Raw genomic sequence first — 21,544 nt, 5'->3', positions numbered from 1 at the left:
AGTTGATCTAGGATATCCAACAAATTTACATGAACATCACAAGGATTTGCCTCTTGCTCCCGAACATTATAAAAACAAACTTTGCACAACTTTACTGGATAAAACTGAATACGTTGTTCATTCAAGAAATTTGAAATTTTACCTCGAACAAGGGATGGTGTTGAAACATGTGAATAGAGTTATAGCATTCGATCAGAAGCCTTTTATGAAAAAGTACATTGATTTTAACACAAACATGAGAACCAAAGCTACAAGTGACTTTGAGAAAGATTTTTATAAGCTCATGAACAACTCTGTTTTTGGAAAATCTATGGAAAATGTGCGAAATAGATGACATTAAAGAATGTCTTGGTCATCGGTGACTCATTGTTGCGATATGCTGGGAATCTCTGCTTGAAAATGGGGCCACCTTAGATATCAATCCAGGTGCAAAAATTGAGCATATTAAGCAAAAGCTTTTGAAGTATGTGCCAGATCAGCCAAAAATTATTTATATTCATGTTGGCACCAATAATCTTGTTGATGGTTATAACGGACGACCTGGGTACAATGGCGGTTGGGGGAAGCGCGCGGCACTTCATAGCATGGCGGACCTGTTGAGTACCGCAAAAAAACACTTTCCAATTTCTGACATTATGTTGAGTAGTGTTTTAACTAGGCGAGACATTGCACCACTACCACTTTTTAATTTTAATGAACAGCTAGAAGTTATGTGCATTAATTTTAATGTCACTTATGTTGACGCGAACCGCCTGGTGAGGGGGTATCACCTTGCTCGTGATGGTCGTCACTTAAATAGGGCAGGAAATTTCTGGTTCGGGAATTTTATTTTCAGGTGTTTGCACGAGAAAAAAATCTTTTCCGGGTGGATGTTCGCCGGTTTCCGCAGTTCCTGGCGACTTTAGAGCTGTTCCTGAGGTGTCACAGGCTTCTGTTCAGCATAAGGAGTCGGGAAACGGCATCAGAGGGGCGAGTTGTTTTCCAGAGTAGGGCACTTGAATGTGATATCAATGAACACAGGTTTCCAGGAGCTGTGTGCGGTTATTGATGATTTCAAATTTGACATTCTTGGTCTCTCGGAGACGTGGTTGACTCCAGATGTTTCCTCAGATTGTTTCAGTGTAGATGGCTACTCTTTATGGCGCAAGGACAGACAGGGCGCTGAGGGTCTCCCGGGAGCCGCTGGTGGAGGAGTGGCACTCCTGGTTGCAAATCATCTGCAAATGACGCAGGTTTATTTGAACAATGTTGATAGTCGGTTAGAATATATCTGTGGCAAGTTTAGTTTGAGAAACAAGAAGCTGTGTGTGTGCGTGGTATATAAACCACCCTGTGTTATATATTCCACCCTGAGTTCTATTTTGTATTCTTTGTTTATTGATCAGGTGTTGGATGTTGATGATGTTGTTTTGTTGGGTGACATTAATGTAAATCTTATGGATACTGGTAAGGCCGATTGTAGATTCCTGAAAAACCTGTATGAATCGTTAGGGTTGGTACAACTCATAACAGAGCCCACTCGTGTCACCGAGAGCTCTTCGACATTGATCGACCATATTGTTGTGAATAAAGGTCTAGACATAGACAAAGTTGGTTTAGTGGATACGTCCAAAATTCTTGATTCAAGACGTAAACAAATTACGGACCACCACCTGGTATATTGTGATCTCAGGTATGGCAACTATAGGCCAAAGGAGAAATTTATAACTTATCGAAATTTTTCCAATTTCGATGTGTCTCTTTATGTTTCTTTATTGTCACGTATTGATTGGGATGATATTGAGACAAAGACCTCGGTCGATGAAGTTAGTCAATTGTTAACTACCTACATTGTCCAACTGCTTGACACCTGCGTACCGTTAACAAGAAAGCGAGTCACCAAGAAGAAAGCCCCATGGCGGAGTGACGAGATAAGAGAGCTCACAAAAGAAAAAAATTATTTCAAACACAGACTGCATGATAGTGATGTTTCGGCTGCTAGAACGTTGTACTGTAAGGCACGAAATAAATTGAACTGCGCCATCAGAAGAGCAAAACGAAATTACTTTCACGACAAGCTGAATTGTAAGGACTCTAAATCATTCTGGGGTGTTTTACGGTCCGGTGGAGTGCTGGAAAATGACCGTAATAGTGACGATATAAGATTCTCAGCTGATGACCTCAACAGGTACTTTGCAGGCATGGGTGGTGGAAGCAGGATTAGCCTCGAGAAACTGGATTTCTACAGAAACAATGTTTGTGAGGATCTAGCGCATGGTTTCAATTTTGTGCCAGTTACTGAGGGTGAGATCAAATGCATAATGAATAACATTACGTCAGTGGCTGTGGGGACTGATGGAATATCTATCAGGCTAGTGAAAGCCATGAGCCCATATTGCTTGGGAGCTATTACGCATTTGGTTAACCTGTCCCTTGCTTCTGGGTGTTTTCCATCATGCTGGAAGCAAAGTCTTGTCACGCCCATACCCAAAATAAAGAATCCAAGTGTGATTTCCCAATTTAGGCCGATATCGATCCTTCCGGCCATGTCAAAAATCCTTGAGAAGGTAGTGGTGAATCAGTTGACAGCTTTTATTGAGGCTGAAAATATTCTTCCTGTACATCAGTCTGGTTTTAGGAAGTCTTTCAGCACTACCTCCGCCTTGATAAACATTATGGATGAGCTGCATGTAGCGAAAGATAAAGGTTTTGGAAGTATTTTGGCGACGCTTGATTTCTCTGAAGCGTTCGACTCAGTGAATTATGAACTGTTTCTTGCCAAATTAAATTTCTATAGGTTTAATGAAATCGCTATAAAATGGTTTGGCTCATATTTGAGCGGACGGAGTCAGGTGACGAAGGTAAAAGAAAACTGCTCTTCCTCGCTGTCGAAGGATACAGGGGTTCCTCAAGGGTCATGTTTAGGGCCTGTTATGTTCATTTTATATACTGCTGATCTTGAAATTGCATTGTCCTCGTGTTCACTCTACTCCTATACGGACGACTCTCAGATGCTTCTAACATATCCCCCTCCAGGTGTCCATGAAGCGGTGCAGTGTTTCAATGCTGATCTGCGTAGGGTTAAAGAGTGGTCGGAGGGACATGGCCTAAAGTTGAATGCAGATAAGTGTTCTGTGGTGCATTTTTGCTCACCATCCATTAAAGAGACCATGAACAGGAGTCTTCTCTCTGTTTCTGTTGAGGGTATTTGTTTGGAAGATCGTGTTTTTGTTAAAGTCCTGGGAGTTATAATTGACAATCAGCTAAACTTTCTTAAACATGTTGAATTGATTTCTCAACGTGCAATGTGTAAATTGAGAGTTTTGAATAGATACAGAGCGTTAATTCCAATGCTTTCAAAGCTGCATATTGTAAATTCTCTGGTATTTCCATCAATATATTACGCCCTTCCAGTGTTTGGTAGCTGCTTAACTCAAGAGGCAAATGTCATCCTTGCACGGATACAGAACAGTGCGCTGAGGTTTGTTTATAATCTAAAAAAAATTTGACCACATCTCACCTTATCGCAAAAGAGCAAATTTACACTCTGTTCAAGATATTTGTAGGCTCCAAACTGTGACATTGGTGCATAAGGTTTTGGTAACTGGTGAACCCTCTTACCTGAGACGGAAACTAGTGGCGCGAGCGACTCTAAGAGAACGGCACACTCGACAGGACGACAAGCTGCAACTGCCGCGTGTGCGGTTGGAGGCTACAAAAAGGTCCTTCTCGTACTTTGGACCCCAGGAGTACAATGCCTTACCACCAGTTATAAAGACTTTGTCTGTTAAAACTTTCAAAAAGGAAGTTAAAACTGTATAGGTACCTTAATGATGTATTCTTGTTTAAGTATGAATTTTCTATGTAAATTACCAGCACGCAATATTTGGGTGTCACAGTTTTAAAATACGAATTGTACTGTTATGATTAGTTTGACGTGAGTCGATTTCTAAAACAGATTGTAAACTGAAATCCGCTCAAGAATAAAGGCCTTATTTATTTATTTATGTGATATCAAACTAGGAAATGAAGAATTTTCAATGAAACAGGCCAAGAAAACGAACTTCAAATGTTTCAATATCTTTGACGATAACTGTATAGCGAGTCACATGTACAAACAAAAGGTTAAATTTAACAAACCGATCTACATAGGATTTTCAGTTCTTGACCTATCAAAATTGTTAATGTATGAGTTTTATTACGATAAATTAAAGAAGTTTGACCCAGACAGTTATTTCCTAGAATTGAAACGAGATCCTAATAAAATTATTAAAGAAAATATAGATGACTTTGATACAAGTTATTATCCAAAAGATCACGAATGATTCACTACTAAAAATAAGAAGGTAATAGGGAAATTCAAAGATGAGTTAAATAGCGAAGTTTTAGAAGAATTTTGTGGATTGAGATCGAAAATGTACTCGTACAAATATCTAGACAAAAATCCAGTAAGAAGCAAAGGAATTAGGAGAAGCGTTGTAAATAAAACAATAAATATCGAAAACTTGAAGAGATGTTTGTTCGAAGATAAAGAAGAATTTAGGGAGATGACAGTAATCAAAAGCTATAAACATGAGTTGTACACCGTTACTATAAACAAGTTAGCACTGAGCGCTAAAGATGATAAGAGAATTATCCTAGAAAATAAGATCCGTATGGCTATGAAGCGAAATCTAATATTTTAGAAGAGTTAAACAAAGTTGGAAACTTTGATATATAAATGGAAGATGATTTAATTCACTGCCACAAATGTAAGAAAAAAAACGAAAAATATAGATTCTAAAATTGTTCAAACTCAAAACGGATTGTATAGAATGGCAGCAAAATGTTCAAAATGTAAGACAAATAAGAGTAAATTTATAAAGAATCCTTATGAAAAACAAGTAAAGAAAGAATCTAAGAATAAGGAAGAAATCGAGATTGAAGCTAGAGAAATTCATGCACCAGTACGAAAAAATTTTAAAAAGAGAAAAATTATAACATTAGGAATTTACGATTTATGGGCAGCAGATTTAGTTATAATGTCTAACTATTCAGATCAAAATGATGGATTTAAGTACATATATGTTAAATGTTATTGATACTTTCTCAAAATATGCTTGGTCAAGAGCTATCAAAAGAAAAAAACGGCAAGGATGTTTCAAAAGCTTTCGAAGATATAGTAAAAGATGCCATAAGGATCAATCACAAACCTCCAAACCTACTTCATACAGATAAGGGTTTAGAGTTTAAAAATAAAGAATTTAATGATGTTTTGAGAAAATACAACATTAAGATTTATCATACTGAAAACGAAGAGAAATCAAGTATTGTAGAGAGATATAACAGAACTCAAAATGAGAGAAAGAAAGTAATTTTTGAGACTAATAGAAATTTTAAATGGATCGATATTCTTCAAAAAATCGTAAACAATTATAACGATACAGTTCACAGCACAATCAAAATGAAGCCCAAAGACGTAGATAAGGATGCAGAAAAGGAGTTATTAGAGACGGTTTTCAAGTATATTCCACCAGAAATTCACACGAAAACTAAATTTAAAATCAATGATCATGTAAGAATTGTTAGTAAAGAACAACATTTTCGAACAAAAATCTTTGTGATTTATCAAATTAATAACACAGATCCTGTAACTTATAGTATAACAGATTTAAATAATGAAGAAATAACCGGAAAGTTTTATGAATATGAATTGAGAAAGTCAAAGCTGTAATTTTTTCTATATAAATGGAGTCTCAAAAGAAATGTACACAGTGTCAAGAATTTAAAGATTTTTAAGCTTTTTATAAAAATAAGAATAAAAAAAAGGATTAGGGTCTATGTGTAAGGATTGTCGTAGTAAATATGAGAGAGAATTATACGAAAAATAGAAAAATTAACGTTAGAAGAGAAAAAATGTTGCGTTTGTAAAGAAATTAAGAATATTTCAGAATTTCACAACTGGCATTATTGTAAAGATAAAAAACAAGCTTTTTGTAAGGATTGTGCTATAAGAATTTTCCGAGAAAGTCAAAATAAACCGACTCATTGCGAATGTGGAAGAGTTCTTCAATGGTTACCTAGTTATGCTAAACATTTACAAACCAAATATCATAAGTCAAGAGTTTTTAATAAAATTAGTAACATTTTCATCGTGTAATAATTTTTTCTATATAAATGGAGTCTCAAAAGAAATGTACAAAGTGTCAAGAATTTTATAAGGAAAAGAATAAAAAAGACGGATTGTACTGTTATTGTAAGGATTGTGATAAAATATATGATAAAATGGACAAATTAAATTTAGAAGAGAAAAAGTGTTACTTTTGTAAAGAAATTTAAAATATTTCTGAATTTAATAACTGGCAGTATAGTAAAGATAGAAAAGATGCTTTTTGCAAAGATTGTGCTAAACAATTTTTCAGCGAAAGTTATAAAAACGAAACGCCTTGTGAATATGAAAAAAAATTCTACAATGGTTACCTAGTTATGCTAAACATTTACAAACAAAATATAATAAATCAAGAGTTTTTAGTAAAATTTAGAAACATTTTCATTGTGTAATTTAGATATTCTATAAATCAGTCGAGATTCTGCCATATTTATAGTAAAATGATTTCCGTTGTATGAAATATTCAAAGATTCTTTCATTTGGTTGTAGAGATTTCTACTATTTGGATCTCCATGTCTTAATAACATTTCCATTTCTGGGTAATCAATTTCAAGTTCTTTCAATCTTTTCGGTATTTCTCTCTTTTGAGCTCCGATAACGTAATAAGGATATTCCCACATGTGATTCTTCTTAATTAATACAAAAACATGGTGTTTTTTCTTATCAAAATTTTTCCATATCATATCTCTCTTCATTAATTCCATTCGCAATTCTTGATTCTCTATTTTCAAGGATTTCATTTGACCTGAAATTTGTAGCTGTTTTATTTCATCTTTTAACTGCATATTTTCGTTTTTGAGTTTGTACTCACCATATTTTCTAATGGAAGGTAATACTTCTTCGTAACCCAATTTTTAAACAATTTCGCTTCTGATTTATGCGATCTCAAAATTATAGAATAAAGTCCAGATTCATTAACGAAAACAGTGTTGTTTTGAAAGTTTTAAGGTAAGCTATTCAATAGCTCCCCTTTATTCATGTCTTTAAACGTTAATTTATCATCTTCGTCATCGTTTAATCTGATCGTTTACATAGTATTTTCATATTCTAGAATTTTTTGCAACATCTTTAGCCTTAAACCAGATCATATTGTTTTCGTCTACAAGCGTTAAGATATTTGTGTTATTGAATTTGAGTTGATTATTGAGTAGGTCTACAAGTGACTCCATTTAGATAGAAACATTTTTAACTAGTAATTTTTATTTCAGTATAAAGACCAGATTCGTTAATGAAAAACAGTGTTTTTTTGAAAGTTTGAAGGCGGGGGCGAATCACCCCTACCTTCAGAATGTATGCTTTCGAAGCTTTTTTATATTTTTCTTTAACATGTTCTTTAATTGCTTTCTTCGTATCTTTATATTCTAACACCTCTGCAACATCTTTCGCCTTAAACCAAAATTCATTGTTTTCGTCAACAGTTGTTAAAATTTCTTTATTATTGAATTTGAGTAGATTCACAACTGACTCCATTTAACAATTAATTTTTATTTCGAGTGTAAAGTCCAGATTCATTGATAAAAACAGTGTTTTTTAAAGTTTGAACGTAAGAACGATTCGTTCCCCCCCCCTTGATTCATGTCCGTTGCTTCATCATTCTTTCGACAATCTTAAATATATTGTTGTTTTACTCTCATTATCTAATAAATTTCCCTCAGAGTCTTGTATAGTTAGAACGATTTTTTGAATTCTTTCAATATTTTTTCTAATTGGAATATAATATTTCATTCGGTTTTTCACTGATTTTTGATCCGTAAGCAACATTTGGGAAAAATGTGTACAAAATTTCAGATTCTGTGTGTAAAATGTTCGGTAAGATTTTCAGAACTAGGTTCAACGAGATTGCAGTGCACTTCAATTACATCGAACGGTCTAAATTTTGGCGTTTTATTTCCTAAATATACCTGATTTGGCTCAATAGTTTCTTGAACAAACCCTAAAAAATCTACAATAATTGCTGAAAACATTATTCTTACTGGTGATTTTATTTGAATTTTATTAGAGAGATAATAATTTTTTTGCATTTCAAACTTGTTTTCGTCAAAGTTTAAAGATTTATCTGATTGTTTGAATGTTTTCAGATAATTTTTAAGGGAATTTTTTATTTGATCGAAGGTATAATATCCTTTGCTTAAACCATAATATTTTGTTATGTTCTTCTCACTAAATCCTATACAATAAGGAGAACTTTCACTAATATTTATTACAAAACTGTCAGAATAAAAACCGCTTAAACCGATAAAATAATTTGATTCTTCCTCTAAATGAATAGGATGTTCCAAGTTTAAAACTAATTTAGAGCTTTCTGAAGTCAACTTGAACAGCTTCATTTTCGCTATTTAAATGGAGAAATTTTTAAAGCAAAAAGATCAGATAAAACTTCAAACGTTTGAAGAAAATAAGAAAGATCAACTAATCAGATTGTAAATTGTTGGTTCAAGTGGATGTGGAAAAAAAACTTTATTATTGAATTTTATCTACAATAGGTTGATTCCTTATTCCAATTTGTATGTTTTTAGTAAATCTTTAGAAGAAGACGCATACAAAAAATTACAACAAAGATTCAAAAATATTGAGAAGAACTTAAGCAAAGAAATATCACATTTTTATAATGCTTCTGAGGACATAGTTCCGTTAAGCGAATGTAAACCCAATTCGTTAATCGTTTTTGATGATTGTATTTTGGAAAATCAGGACGTTATTAAGGAATATTTCGTAATGTCTCGTTACAAAAACATATCTTGTATCTATCTTTCCTAATGCTTTTCAAAGGTTGATAAACAAGTTATAAGAAGTAATTTGAATATATTGTGTGTTTTTAAGCAAGATGATCACTATTCGAGAAAAATTTACATTAATTATGTGGGATCTGATATGAGTTTTAACCACTTTAATGAGTTATGTGATAAAATTTGGAAAGAAGACTATGGATTTTTAACTATTAATCTAACTTTGAAGCCTAAAAATGGTAAATACTTGAATAAATGTTCTAATATAAACGTGTAATAATCTCGTACGTTTTCACGTTCCACGTTCACGTTTTGACGTTCCACGTTTCAAAATTTTTCTAATTAAATGGCGAATGTAACTTCTGAAGAAGCGAAAAAACTTGATCAAATCGAAAAGAAATTAATCAAAGAATTTAAAGAACAGATTCGAATTGATGAAAGAGAACAAGAATTTCTTCAAAAAATTAATCAACCTGTAACTTCTGCAATTAAAAATGTTGAAGGTAAAATTGAAAACGTTTTAAGCGATAATCAAAATTTGATGAATTTGGTTCCAGTTGTACGACAATTTGCTGATATTTCGATTCCAGAATTTGAAGAGTTTGAATTGCCAAAATTACCATCTTCTACACCATTTAGCCCTCGAATCATTGAAGACTCTACCATAGTTGAACCAATAAGTCCTGGAACAACGGATATAATAATTGGTGAAATTGGTAAAAAATTCCTTCCTAGAGCAAAGGTTGATAAATTTGGTTTGTATTGGGATAGAAAAAAGAAAAGTTTTATGATTGGAAATTTGCCCGTGAATTTTGAACATAATGATATAATTATTGATAATGTAAAATATGAAGGAACTCAAGGTTTATGGAGATTATTAACAAGACCATGATGTTCCAAAAGAAGATTTCTATTCTGAAGAAGATTTGAAAAATTATACTGAAATTTTATGGAAGTCTGATTCAATTTACAAAAATAATGATCCATCCACTAAAAAACCTAAGTCAAGTAGAGGTAAAAAATATATGAAATTAATTAAACCAATTTGGGAAAAACGAATCGAAGGATCAGGTGTAAGAAAATACAGTGATAATAAAATTGAATACAGATATATCGACGATTTGACAAAACTTGATGAAATTATTAATTATATTTATGCAAGAAAAGGCTGGAAACAACAACTTTTTGAAAAGAAAGCGATTAAAGATTTCATTTCGAACAAACTTGATGAAATGATTGAAAAACCTGATGGAATTAAATATTTAAAACGAATTTTGCCGGCAATAAGTTCATCTATGATTGAAGGTAGCGGACTTTTGAATGATTTTATCAACAATTTACCTTTTGAATTACACTTACCAGGTTATCAATATCTGGGGCCTGGCACAAAACTCGAAAAAAAGAATGAAAAGAGGAGATCCTGGTATAAAAAAATTAGATCAAGCTGCAATGGAGCACGATATTTTTTATGCAAAACATAGAGACACAAATTCCAGACATATAGCAGATAAAGTTTTGCAAGATAAAGCAATGGATAGATTTTTATCAAAAGATGCTAGTTTAGGTGAAAGATTTGTTGCACTTCCAACAGCTGGAGCAATGTTTTTGAAGAGAAAACTAGGAATGGGAATCGAAGAGAACTTGAAATTTTAACTATATAAATGGAGATGAACGTAAATTTCAGCAAAAATCAGAAAGAAAAAATAAAATCCGCTTTTAAGAAGAGAATACCCGTTAGTATTCAATTTAAAATAGATCAACTAAAAAATGGCGAAGATAAGATATTTTTAACAAATAGACAATACAATAAACTCGAAAAACATAAGAAAAACTATAAAGGCGTCAGAATAGAATTTTCTTATAACCAGTTGAAAGAACTTAAAAATGGTGGACTTTTGAAAGATTTATTAGATTTTGGAGAAAATATTCCAGTTGTTAAAAATGTTGCTCCTTATTTTCGTAAAGCTGCTCCAATCGTTAAAAAAGACGTGATTACTATTGTTCGAAACATTTTAAATTGGTTAGATAAAGAGTTGGAAGATGTTACAGGATCTGGATTAGATGAAAAAAAAACTTTGAATTACGTGAAATCAAACATTGAAAAAAAAATTTAAACCATTAACATTCGGGGAATTGGAAGAAATCTGCAAAAATATTAAACATTTTAGAGGAATCTTCATGAGAGATACATTACCTGAAAAAGTTAAGAAATTTGAGTGTGGAATTGTGAATTTAGACTCGATAATGGGAAGTGGAACGCATTGGATTTGCTATTATAAAAATGATAAGATTGCGTTTTATTTTGATTCGTATGGAAGAATTGAGGACAAACCACCGAGAGAATTGATCCAATATTTGAAAAAATCAAGCGTCTACTACAATGATTCTCAGATTCAAGATTATAAAGATCCCCAAATTTGTGGTCATTTATGTGTTTTTGTTTTGAATGAACTAAGTGATGGTAAAGATTTTAAAGAAGTTGTTAACAAATTATTACTTAATAAATATGGATTCACAAAATATTTTTGACGTATTTGGAACACAAATTAAAACAGAAAGTAATCAAAATGTAGATAATAGTTTGAATTATGATAGTTTGAGAAATGAGTTTGATAACAAGTTAGAAAATTTATTACAAAACCTTCCAGATTCAGAAAGGTTTGCTGTTGAGATTGAAGATTTTAAAGCAGAATATGATAACAAACTTGCAAATTTCATGATTTCAAATGAAGTTGCTGATAAAATAAAAACATTGGAAAAAGAAGTTGATGATGGTGTAAAACAATTTTTTACCAATTTAATGTCTCATATCGAAAAAGCTGATAAAATTACTGAAGCGATCAAAGTTGAAAAGAATTATGTTAGTTTGGCTAATAAAAAAAGAATTGTCGGTGTTCGACCTGGTATTGACAAACATGATGTTGTTGTTAAAGAACAAATTTTGAAACCTCTAAAATTATCAGAAAACATCGATATTGTTGATTTACATGATCCGAATGTTAAAAAAAGCCTTAGATTTTAAAGGAAAAAGACTTAGCAGCGTTAGTAAGGGAATTTATCCGTTTGATGTTGTTGTAATGATTCAATTCGAAGATCATATTAAAATGTTTAATGAACTAAACAAAAATTACGAGAATCATAAACAACATGTTAAAGATTTTACAACGGAAGTCTATGAAAAACTTGAAGAAAGAAGTAAAAGATCTATAGAAAATTGTGATGAAATTAATGCAAAATTAACAAACTATGAGGAAAATTTCAATCTATATAAAACCGACCTTTTAGGAAAAATAACAAACTTTTTGGAAAATTTTGGTACACGTTTAAAAGATGATATTGATGAAAACCTTGGAAAAACTGGTAAAGTTATTGAAAAAATGGTTGCTAATCATTCTTTACATCTTCATAAATTAAATAAACTAGAAGAAAACTTTAATAAATTTAAAGAAGATGTTAATAAATCTTTTGAAAACATTGATAACAGGTTTAATCGATTAGGCGGCTTATGATGACTAATTTTCCTTATATAAATGGCGCTCATATACTGTGTGAGATGTAAAGAAAAAACAGCAACAAATGATATAACATACTATGCAAACATCAAGGGAGTTAAGAGAATATCTGAAAAATGTGCTGAATGTAACACTAAAAAGAGCCAATTTATAAAAACTTGATTTTGAAATTTTTTCTTAATAAATAGAGATGGCGGGACATTACAGTGCTTTCGATCTTTTTATAATGCAGCACGAAAGAGATTTGATAAATGAACATTGGGATGATATTTCTCAAAAATAAGAATTATCCGAAGATATGAGATTATACGTAAACAAATTGAATTGGTATAACAATGCTAAATATCAAACTTTATCATCATAGTTCATTCAAGAAAATATACATTATCAATTAAAAGATCATATGTCTGTTCTTTGTCTCTATCAACACTTGAGTATAAAGTTTTTGGATGAAAATAAAGATACAGTTGATTGGAACAATATTATAGATAGCGGTTACTATCTTGTGCAAATTTTATTGAAATATGTGGCCGAAATTGCAAAATTTAAGGAAGAGAATCCCGAATATGACGAAGTAGATAATTAAAAATGACTCTAATCTTTATAATTATTTTACTAAAATTTATATCTTTTCTTATAAAAACGTACATTAGATCGATGAAAAAATGATATCTTTCTTATACATGGTGTTTAAATTTCTAAATTTTTTCTTAATAAATGGCGGACTACAGAAAATATGCTAGTGATATTGAAAGGGCGGAGTTTAAAAATTTCTATCCAATTAGTAAACAACATTTGAATGAACCGAATAAAAGAACTGAGTTTATATTGATTTTGGAGATAATTTTTGCTCGTCTAACTTCCAGTTTTATATTTCTGGAACTTCAACAAAACAAGATGGTGAAGCTTATCTTGGAACTGATAATGTTAGATTAATCGATAATTTTATACCGTTTTTATTTTCTAAGATTGAAGTAAGAAAAACACAATGAATTGATAGAAGAAGTCGAAAACTGTGGCCAACTAAGCACAATTAAAGGAACTATTTCGTATTCAAAAAGTGATGTTATTTTTCAAACTTCTAATGGCTTTGAATCAGATTTTAATTTTGGTGTTTTTGAAGCAGCTGGGAATTTATCTCATTTTGGATTAGGATTTTTTGAAAATGTTACTATTCCGATCTATAAAGGAGGATTTTATCTAAGTTTTATAAGAGCAGAAGACGATGATGTGATTCTGAAGACTGCAACTGGAAATGTTATGCCTGTTGATGGAAAAATAACAATTACAAATTTTTTTATTAGAGTTCCAATGATTGATTATAAAACCACGAGTAAAATTAAGTTGATTGATGAAATTACAAAAAGTCAAAACATTATGTTTAATTTTCTAGATTGTCAATGTATTAAACAAAAAGGTATTTCCGGAACAACTTATTCGTTCGATATTACAAATATTTATAGAAATATTTTCAATCCCAAGTTCGTTATCATTGGTTTTCAAAACAGATAGACAGAATAATCAAGAAAAAAATCCTTCAAAGTTTGATAGTTTGAATGTAAAAAATATCAGAGTAAAATTGAACGGTTCTTATTATCCAGATGAATTACAAAATTTAAACATTTCAGGAGGTCTTTTCAGAATCATGTATCAGATGTATCAAGATTTTAAGAAAGTTTACTGTAATAATAAGGAAATGTATTACAATCCTAAAGAATTTTTAGCGAATAGACCTATTTATGTCATTGATACAACAAAGAGTTTGACAAATATTTCTGGTTCAAAGAACGATATAATTATCAATATGGATTTTCAAAAAGCTGTTACAAACGCGATTTGTTATGTTGTTGTGGTTTCTGAGAAATTTTTAGCCTATGATGTGATTAAGAACGATATTAGAGAAATTCATTTTCGTTATTATTCATGGGATAATTTTAAAACTTGAATTGTTAAAGACATTGATAAAAACATTGAATTTAAATTATATAAAGAAATATAGAAAAATAGGGATGATATTAGGAAAAATCTATTTCAAGGTCATGGACCGGAAGTGATGATTTTAAAAAATATTTCAATATTTACTGAACCTATATACCAAATGTCATCAAATAAGCTCCAATAGTTCTCGAGATATAAGAGTTTAAAGATTAGGGATGATTGGGGTAGATTTTGAAAATTTTGTTATTTTCATGAAATTTTAAGTTGAACTCGCTTGTTTTTGAAGTTTCAGATTTTTTAAATAATTTTTTTATTTTTATATGAATATTAAGAAATAGGGGATGATTTCACCCTTATGGATAAGTTAATTCGAAAGAGTTAGTTAAGTATTCACTATATGTGTACCAAATTTCATTAAAATCGGTTGAGTGGTTTTTGAACAACAAGGTTTGAAATAAATATTGATATTCACTTATTTAATATACATTGGAAACTATAACAGTTCTAATATCGATTGCAACCATCGATTTTTACTATCGATAAAACTTCGATATTCATAATCGTTTATATCACGGAAAAAATTTTCATCATGGGCGTTGGCCACGTATAGCCAGTCATGCTAAATCTCCTCTGTTTTAACGAAATTTAACAAGTCATCATTTAGAAGATTCTAATGTATTTGCAAGTTGAAGAAAGAAGAAATGGACCTTATATGAAGTAAGAAGATTGTGTGATGTTTCTGTGTTTCTTGTTAAAAGTGAAATGAAGTGTGTTCCACTGGGCGTTGCCATTCATAGTGTTATTATATTTTATAAGTTACTTTTATATTTGCGACTCGAAGGAAGGAAAAATTACAAGAAGATTGTGAATTTGTGTAGACATTCTAAACTGTGATAAAAACATTATGTGAAAATAGTGATGTAAAGTGTTCATTTGTAATACAGAATTAAGTGTTTTTACAGTGATTTCATTGTAAAATTGTGTTGAATCATAAGTGTTGTGGTATATTTCATGAAATTTTATTAGTGAAATGTTTTCTAAGTTCCGATAGTTTGGTTCGAAAGTTCAAGACTTAGTGCAAATACGATGTGCAACCAAGTTCGCGTTCATCATTAGTCCATGTATCGCACATGGCGTGAGCAAAGCAAGGTCATTGTGGTGTGAGCAAAGCAAGGTCATTGTGGTGTGAGAGCAAAGCAAGGTCACTGCTGTCCATGTATCGCACACGGCGTGAGCAAACCAAGGTCATCGTGGAACGCCGACGTTACAAATCTAGCGTTGGTTAATTAAAACACATGATTCCTTTCATCTTCTCCTACTCCCAATTTCTGTTCAGCTTTGTTCAAGGAAAACAAAACAGAAGAAGTTTGAATTGCACATTAGTAAATCAATAGAGAATGGGGGGGGGGGGGGGTGGGGGGGGGGGGGGGTGGGGGGGGGGGGGGGTGGGGGGGGGGGGGGGTGGGGGGGGGGGGGGGTGGGGGGGGGGGGGGGTGGGGACGTAATCAACTGGAATACATTTATTGTGCAAATTAAGAGTAACTTACATATCTTATATGGAAATTTTAAACATATCTTTTCTATAACAAACAATTAATTTTATCTGTGTAAACAATCTTTAAGATGATTGCTTTTAAATATAAGTACTTTGAAAATTATAATAAAACGTATTAATTTTAATTGCTAACTCTGATATTACCTATTGTTATTTTCTTAATATTTAAATACAAAATTTTTAACTTACATAATTATTGCACACAGACACAAGGACACTTGTACGCCTAAAGTATTTTTCCTGCATACAAATCACACTCCCGACACACCCGTCTTTTCGTTTAGCCGATTCCCGCGTCTTCCGCGAAGTATCCAGGACTCTGCGTGACTGCCTTCCAATCTCCGCTCCAGGGTTTTGTGTTTTAGAGCATCCTCCTCCGTCTCCTGGACCACGCCTTTTCCGAATCTCCTCTGGTGATTGGTGAGTACCAATATTTTGGTATCAGCATGTTTAGTGGGAATTCTTAAAATGATGATCACATCCCGTTGTCTAGCAGCTGAATGGAAGCAGAAGTCTGTATCCTTTGACCGGATACCACCGTGTGTGTTCAGACAGTCGGTATGCTTCGCAGTATGGTTATCGTACTTCCTTTCCTACGGTGGGAAGGTAGTTTCTCTTTAGTCATGAATTTTTATTTTCTAATAATTTCATATCCCTTACACTACTGAAAGGTTTACTGTTTCTTTAGTAAAGAAAAATAGCTCAATCATGGTAGAGCTTTCTTAAACTTTCTCAGTCAAAATTCTCATAAAGTTAACGTTTTCATATTCAAAATACATATAATAGTATTTATATATATATATATATAAATATATAATGTGTTCAATTTGAGTTAATTTCATTAATTGTTACTAGAAATTTTACATAATATTTGTATAGAATTTTAGAATGTTACCGATAAATACGTTAAACTTCCCTGTATTAACTTTAGGACGATAAGTTTTTGGACAAAATTAATCTGTAGAAAGTTCGTAAGAAAATCTCTGTATTGTATTGTAATACAAATTGTAATGTTGTGTAAAATAGTTTTATATTTATATTTTAGGGGTATTTGTTGGTTTTATGCCTTACCGTGTAGTGCGGTGTGTTCACGGTAGTGAGACTCGTTATAATCTGAGTTCACTAAAAACTGAGGTGCAATATCACGCTATGTTAGTGACGTATTATCAAACAATTCTATTTAATTCGAAAAAAAAAACATATTAGAATGGTACAGGAGGGGAGGGGTTATATAAAGAACTTCAACCAAATTTATTTTTAGGAATTATATCCATCCAAGTAACAAGGTGATCAAGGGTAAAGAGTAACCAAAAGATTAATTTGTTTTCAATAGTTTACTTTTTATTAATTTTTATTTTATCGGTATAAATAATTTATAGGCACTCGTAGATAAAATGAGATTATAGCCTACTTCGTGACCATTAGGGAATGAGTTATCATTCAATTTGTAGGACGCTACATCACTTGGACCTATATTTCCGTCTGGGTTAACAAGTATGTAAGAGTTTAATGACTATTCTTAGAATATAAATATTCTAAGAACTTATTTAGTCCACTCAGTAAACTGGAGTGGACTAAATTTAGCCACAACATTCAGTATCAGAACGTGCAGATTTTGCCCCAGTGCGTATTTTAATGTCTAACTTAACATTGATTAAACCTATAAACTGGATAGCTTAGTAGTTAACTCAATGAGTTGTGCCAGTGTTCTAAGTTGGGAGAGAAAGGAGCGGTGGGCCCATCTGTTGGCGAACTCCTCTAACTCCTTGGTGAGTTCCTTTCCACCAATTTATAAAGATTAACCTAAAAGTTCAGAATGTACTAGTATTCATTATCTGAAGTTTGTTTTTGACAATGGAAAGATTGCGAAGGAAACAAGATTTTACTCGATATTTGCCATCGTGGTATACCAGCCAACCAACGCTCGGTAATTAGAATCAGGATATTATTGAACTGACGTTATTACGTTGTAAGTATTAGTCAGAGTAAATCTACGTGTGTAGGGCTATATAGAAAAATTATACGAAAAATGTAACTAAGTTAGTAAAATGTAATCTTTGACTAATTTGAAATTTGCTAGTTATAAACTGGTTATTTATCTTTTTCACTGCACAATACAATTATTGTTTAGTATACAAAAACTTCTTAACTAACTCACTACAATGTAATATTTACGAGTAGATTAGTAGACTACTTTTAAATAGAATATCGGTACTTATAATAATTAATTATAAATGAGGACAAACAATGGAATAGGAAATGAATAAGTTAGGTTTGTTTAAATTTATTCCAGAAACAAGCCTGCGTATCTATTTTGATAAATATGTTTGATTTATTCATTATTATTTATTTCAATTTGATATTTTATTCCCCCCGTACCACCCAGCTCACTTCCCTTGGTTTCTCAGTAACGTAATACCAGAAAATCATTTCCAGGACCCCGTTCCTAGCCTCATTGCTTGCACGGTAACAGCCTTGGCTAGGTTTACTGAGTAACCTAATACCAAAAAGACGTTACGAGAACGCCAAATCATTTAGCCCACTTGTTACTGAAATAACAGGGTGTTACTGGTAACACGTTATCCTGGTAATAGGTTACCACTGAATAACGAGGTTATTGAGTAACCTAATACCAGAAAGACGTTATGAGAAGGCCAAATATTCAGACCACCTGTTACTGAAATAACAGGGTGTTACTGGTAACAGTTATCCTGGTAATACGTTACCACTGAATAACGAGGTTATTGAGTAACCTAATATCAGAAAGACGTTATGAGAACGCCAAATATTCAGACCACCTGTTACTGAAATAACAGGGTGTTTCCTGGAAACAGTTATCCTGGTAAAAGGTTACCACTGAATAACGATGTTTACCAACACTGATACGTTATCTGCCGCCTATCTCTACTCGGAATTAACTAAATAGTCTCCCGTATCTCAACATACCATGCCCGTGTCAATAATTAATTTATTTTCAGTTAATACAAGCATGGGTACAACTGAGTGAAAACACACAAGTAATTTAAAATGTGTGATAATAATTCGGTGTGAATTATCCTGTACTGTGCGAAGCCGCGTGTAATATTGAGTCCTTTATATTTTATATCTCCATGACATTGTGGCAAGTTACGAGTAAAACAGGTCAAACTCATAGTTGCAATAAATTGCAAAGTGGTGCCCCCCGCGAAGTTATGCGTAACTTGACAACTGTCTCTACTATTCTCTCTCGCTTCTATTTCCTTGTGCCAAGTCACCAGTAAAACAGCACAAACACAAGTTACACTACAAATGGACTGTCTTGCTCGGGTTGTGAATTCTCTTGTGAAGTCATGTGTAAAAATTACAACGGTTTCCATTAACCTCTCTCTGTTCTACTTCCTAGTGGGAAATAGTCGAGAGGCATTCTTGCTTGGTCCTTGTAACTTAACACGTTGTTAATTTTTTATTTATTTAAATTAATATATTTATTTTACATTTTTATTAAAAGCATCTATCAAAAAACCACATTTATTAAATTTCGATTTATACTCCAGTAACATATAATGCCTTTTGTTTAATATATAATGTTTGTTTGAAGTTTATTTTGACGATGGAAGGATTTTCCGGTTATCTGCCATCATTCAGTGATACAAAAAATCAGTTACACTACGTTTCGAGATCTGCAATCTGATCTCTTCCTCAGGTGAATAACTAACTTACACATATCTACAATCCAGGTTAAAATTTAAAAAAAAAACTGTACCAGAGCGTTAGTCAGGAATCACAACCACCATGTTTGATTGTCATTTCAACTAACTCAAAAACATGCACTTAATAAAATTAAAATTACCGATAAAATAAAAATTATCTACTGCTGTCCTTTCTAATATTAGTGACACTATCGAGGACTGGTCAGCTGCCAATCCACTCTGTCTTAATAAAGATAAAACCCAGACTCTAGAATTTTGTTTAAAACCGTCTAGCCAACAGAACGTTGACTATGTTTTTAAAATTCTTAGAGTCATTCTTCAAAGTAACATCAAATGGAATAGGCAAGTTGAAATGTTATGCAATAAAGTGTCTAAGGGGATTTTTGTATTAATTAGGCTAACATATATTAACTACAAACATCCTAATTACTGTCTACTATGCCTTCATCGTTTCTTATCTTAAGCAATCGTTGTATGGGGCAATGATTGTAACAGGAAAAATTGTTAATTTTACAAAAACGTGCAATCAAGATTATAGCTAATGTAAACATAAGGACTCACTGTAAACCTTCATTTAAAAAGTATCGTATTCTTACATTACCTGTACTGTATATTTTAGATTGTCTATTGTGTGGAAAAAGAAATTTAAATGCCTTACCTTCAAATAGATTTGTTCATAATCATATGAATAGAAACTCAATTTATCTTAGAATATCTCAATGTAGTTTTAAAACCTCATTGAATTGTTTTTGCTGAAACAGGCATTACACTCTACAACTCTTCCTTCTCATCTTAAATATCTTGAAATTAATTGTTTCAAGTAAAGTGTAAAAAAGCTATTGATTAATATGAGCTTCATATGGCATCAGTGTTATTTTTCTATAATTGGATAGATACTTGTTATTAGGATAGGCGATGTATAGGCTATTGTTTATGCTGAATTTGTTTCTGACACTGCTATACATTGCAAAGATGTTCTTGTAATAAAGATATTGAATTCAATTGAACTGAAATACTTTAAAAGGAATTTGAGATGCATTTAATAACTAGATTCAGATGCGCAAAACACGCAAAGTCGTATAATTAGTAACTAGATTACATAGTTTACCAGCTGTATTTCTCAGTACAATAAATTCCATTAAATTATTATAGATTCCCTGAGCAAAGGGTTGTACAATATTGCGTCAACATAATGAGTGCATCGTTGCACTACAATTGTATGCAGTGTTTTGTGACAGCAATAAGTTCCTGTCTTGTGTAAATCAGACAAAGTTCATTATGAGTATCTCTTACTACCGCCATTACTGGTTTAATGTATAGCAGACTCGAAACTATAATAACAATCTTTTTCAGAACAGAGTTTCGTTTTAGTGGTTCAAAAATAGCTTGCGTTTGCAAAGCTGGTCTTCATGACGATGTCACCATAATAAGACTATATAAAATTGTATTTTTTTCCAATCTCTTAAATAAAAAGAAAACATCTAGGAAACTCCTCAAAATAGAGTTGTTTATTCATCATCCAACATGATTAGGGTCGTCCTTTGAATAAACGAATTACCTGAACGAGAGAAATATTATAAATGATTGTTACACTTCCGCCCCAAGAACCTGATTACGAACATAAATACTCCGGAAAAAGAATAATAAAGTGATAGTGTGTTACACGAAGACCGTAAGCATCAGGTGACAAACTTAAATACTCGGGACAAAGAATAATAAAGTGATAGAGTGTTACACTAACACCTTAAGCATCAGGTGACAATTTTAAATACTCGGGACAAAGAATAATAAAGTGATAGTGTGTTACACTAAGACCGTAAGCCTCAGGTGACAATCTTAAATACTCGGGACAAAGAATAATAAAGTGATAGTGTGTTACACTAAGACCGTAAGCATCAGGTGACAAACTTAAATACTTGGGACAAAGAATAATAAAGTGATAGTGTGTTACACTAAGACCGTAAGCATCAGGTGACAAACTTAAATACTTGGGACAA

Source organism: Homalodisca vitripennis, chromosome 2 (assembly GCF_021130785.1).
Source record: "Homalodisca vitripennis isolate AUS2020 chromosome 2, UT_GWSS_2.1, whole genome shotgun sequence".
Classification (NCBI taxonomy): domain Eukaryota; kingdom Metazoa; phylum Arthropoda; class Insecta; order Hemiptera; family Cicadellidae; genus Homalodisca; species Homalodisca vitripennis.
Note: the sequence above shows the minus strand (reverse complement) of the source record.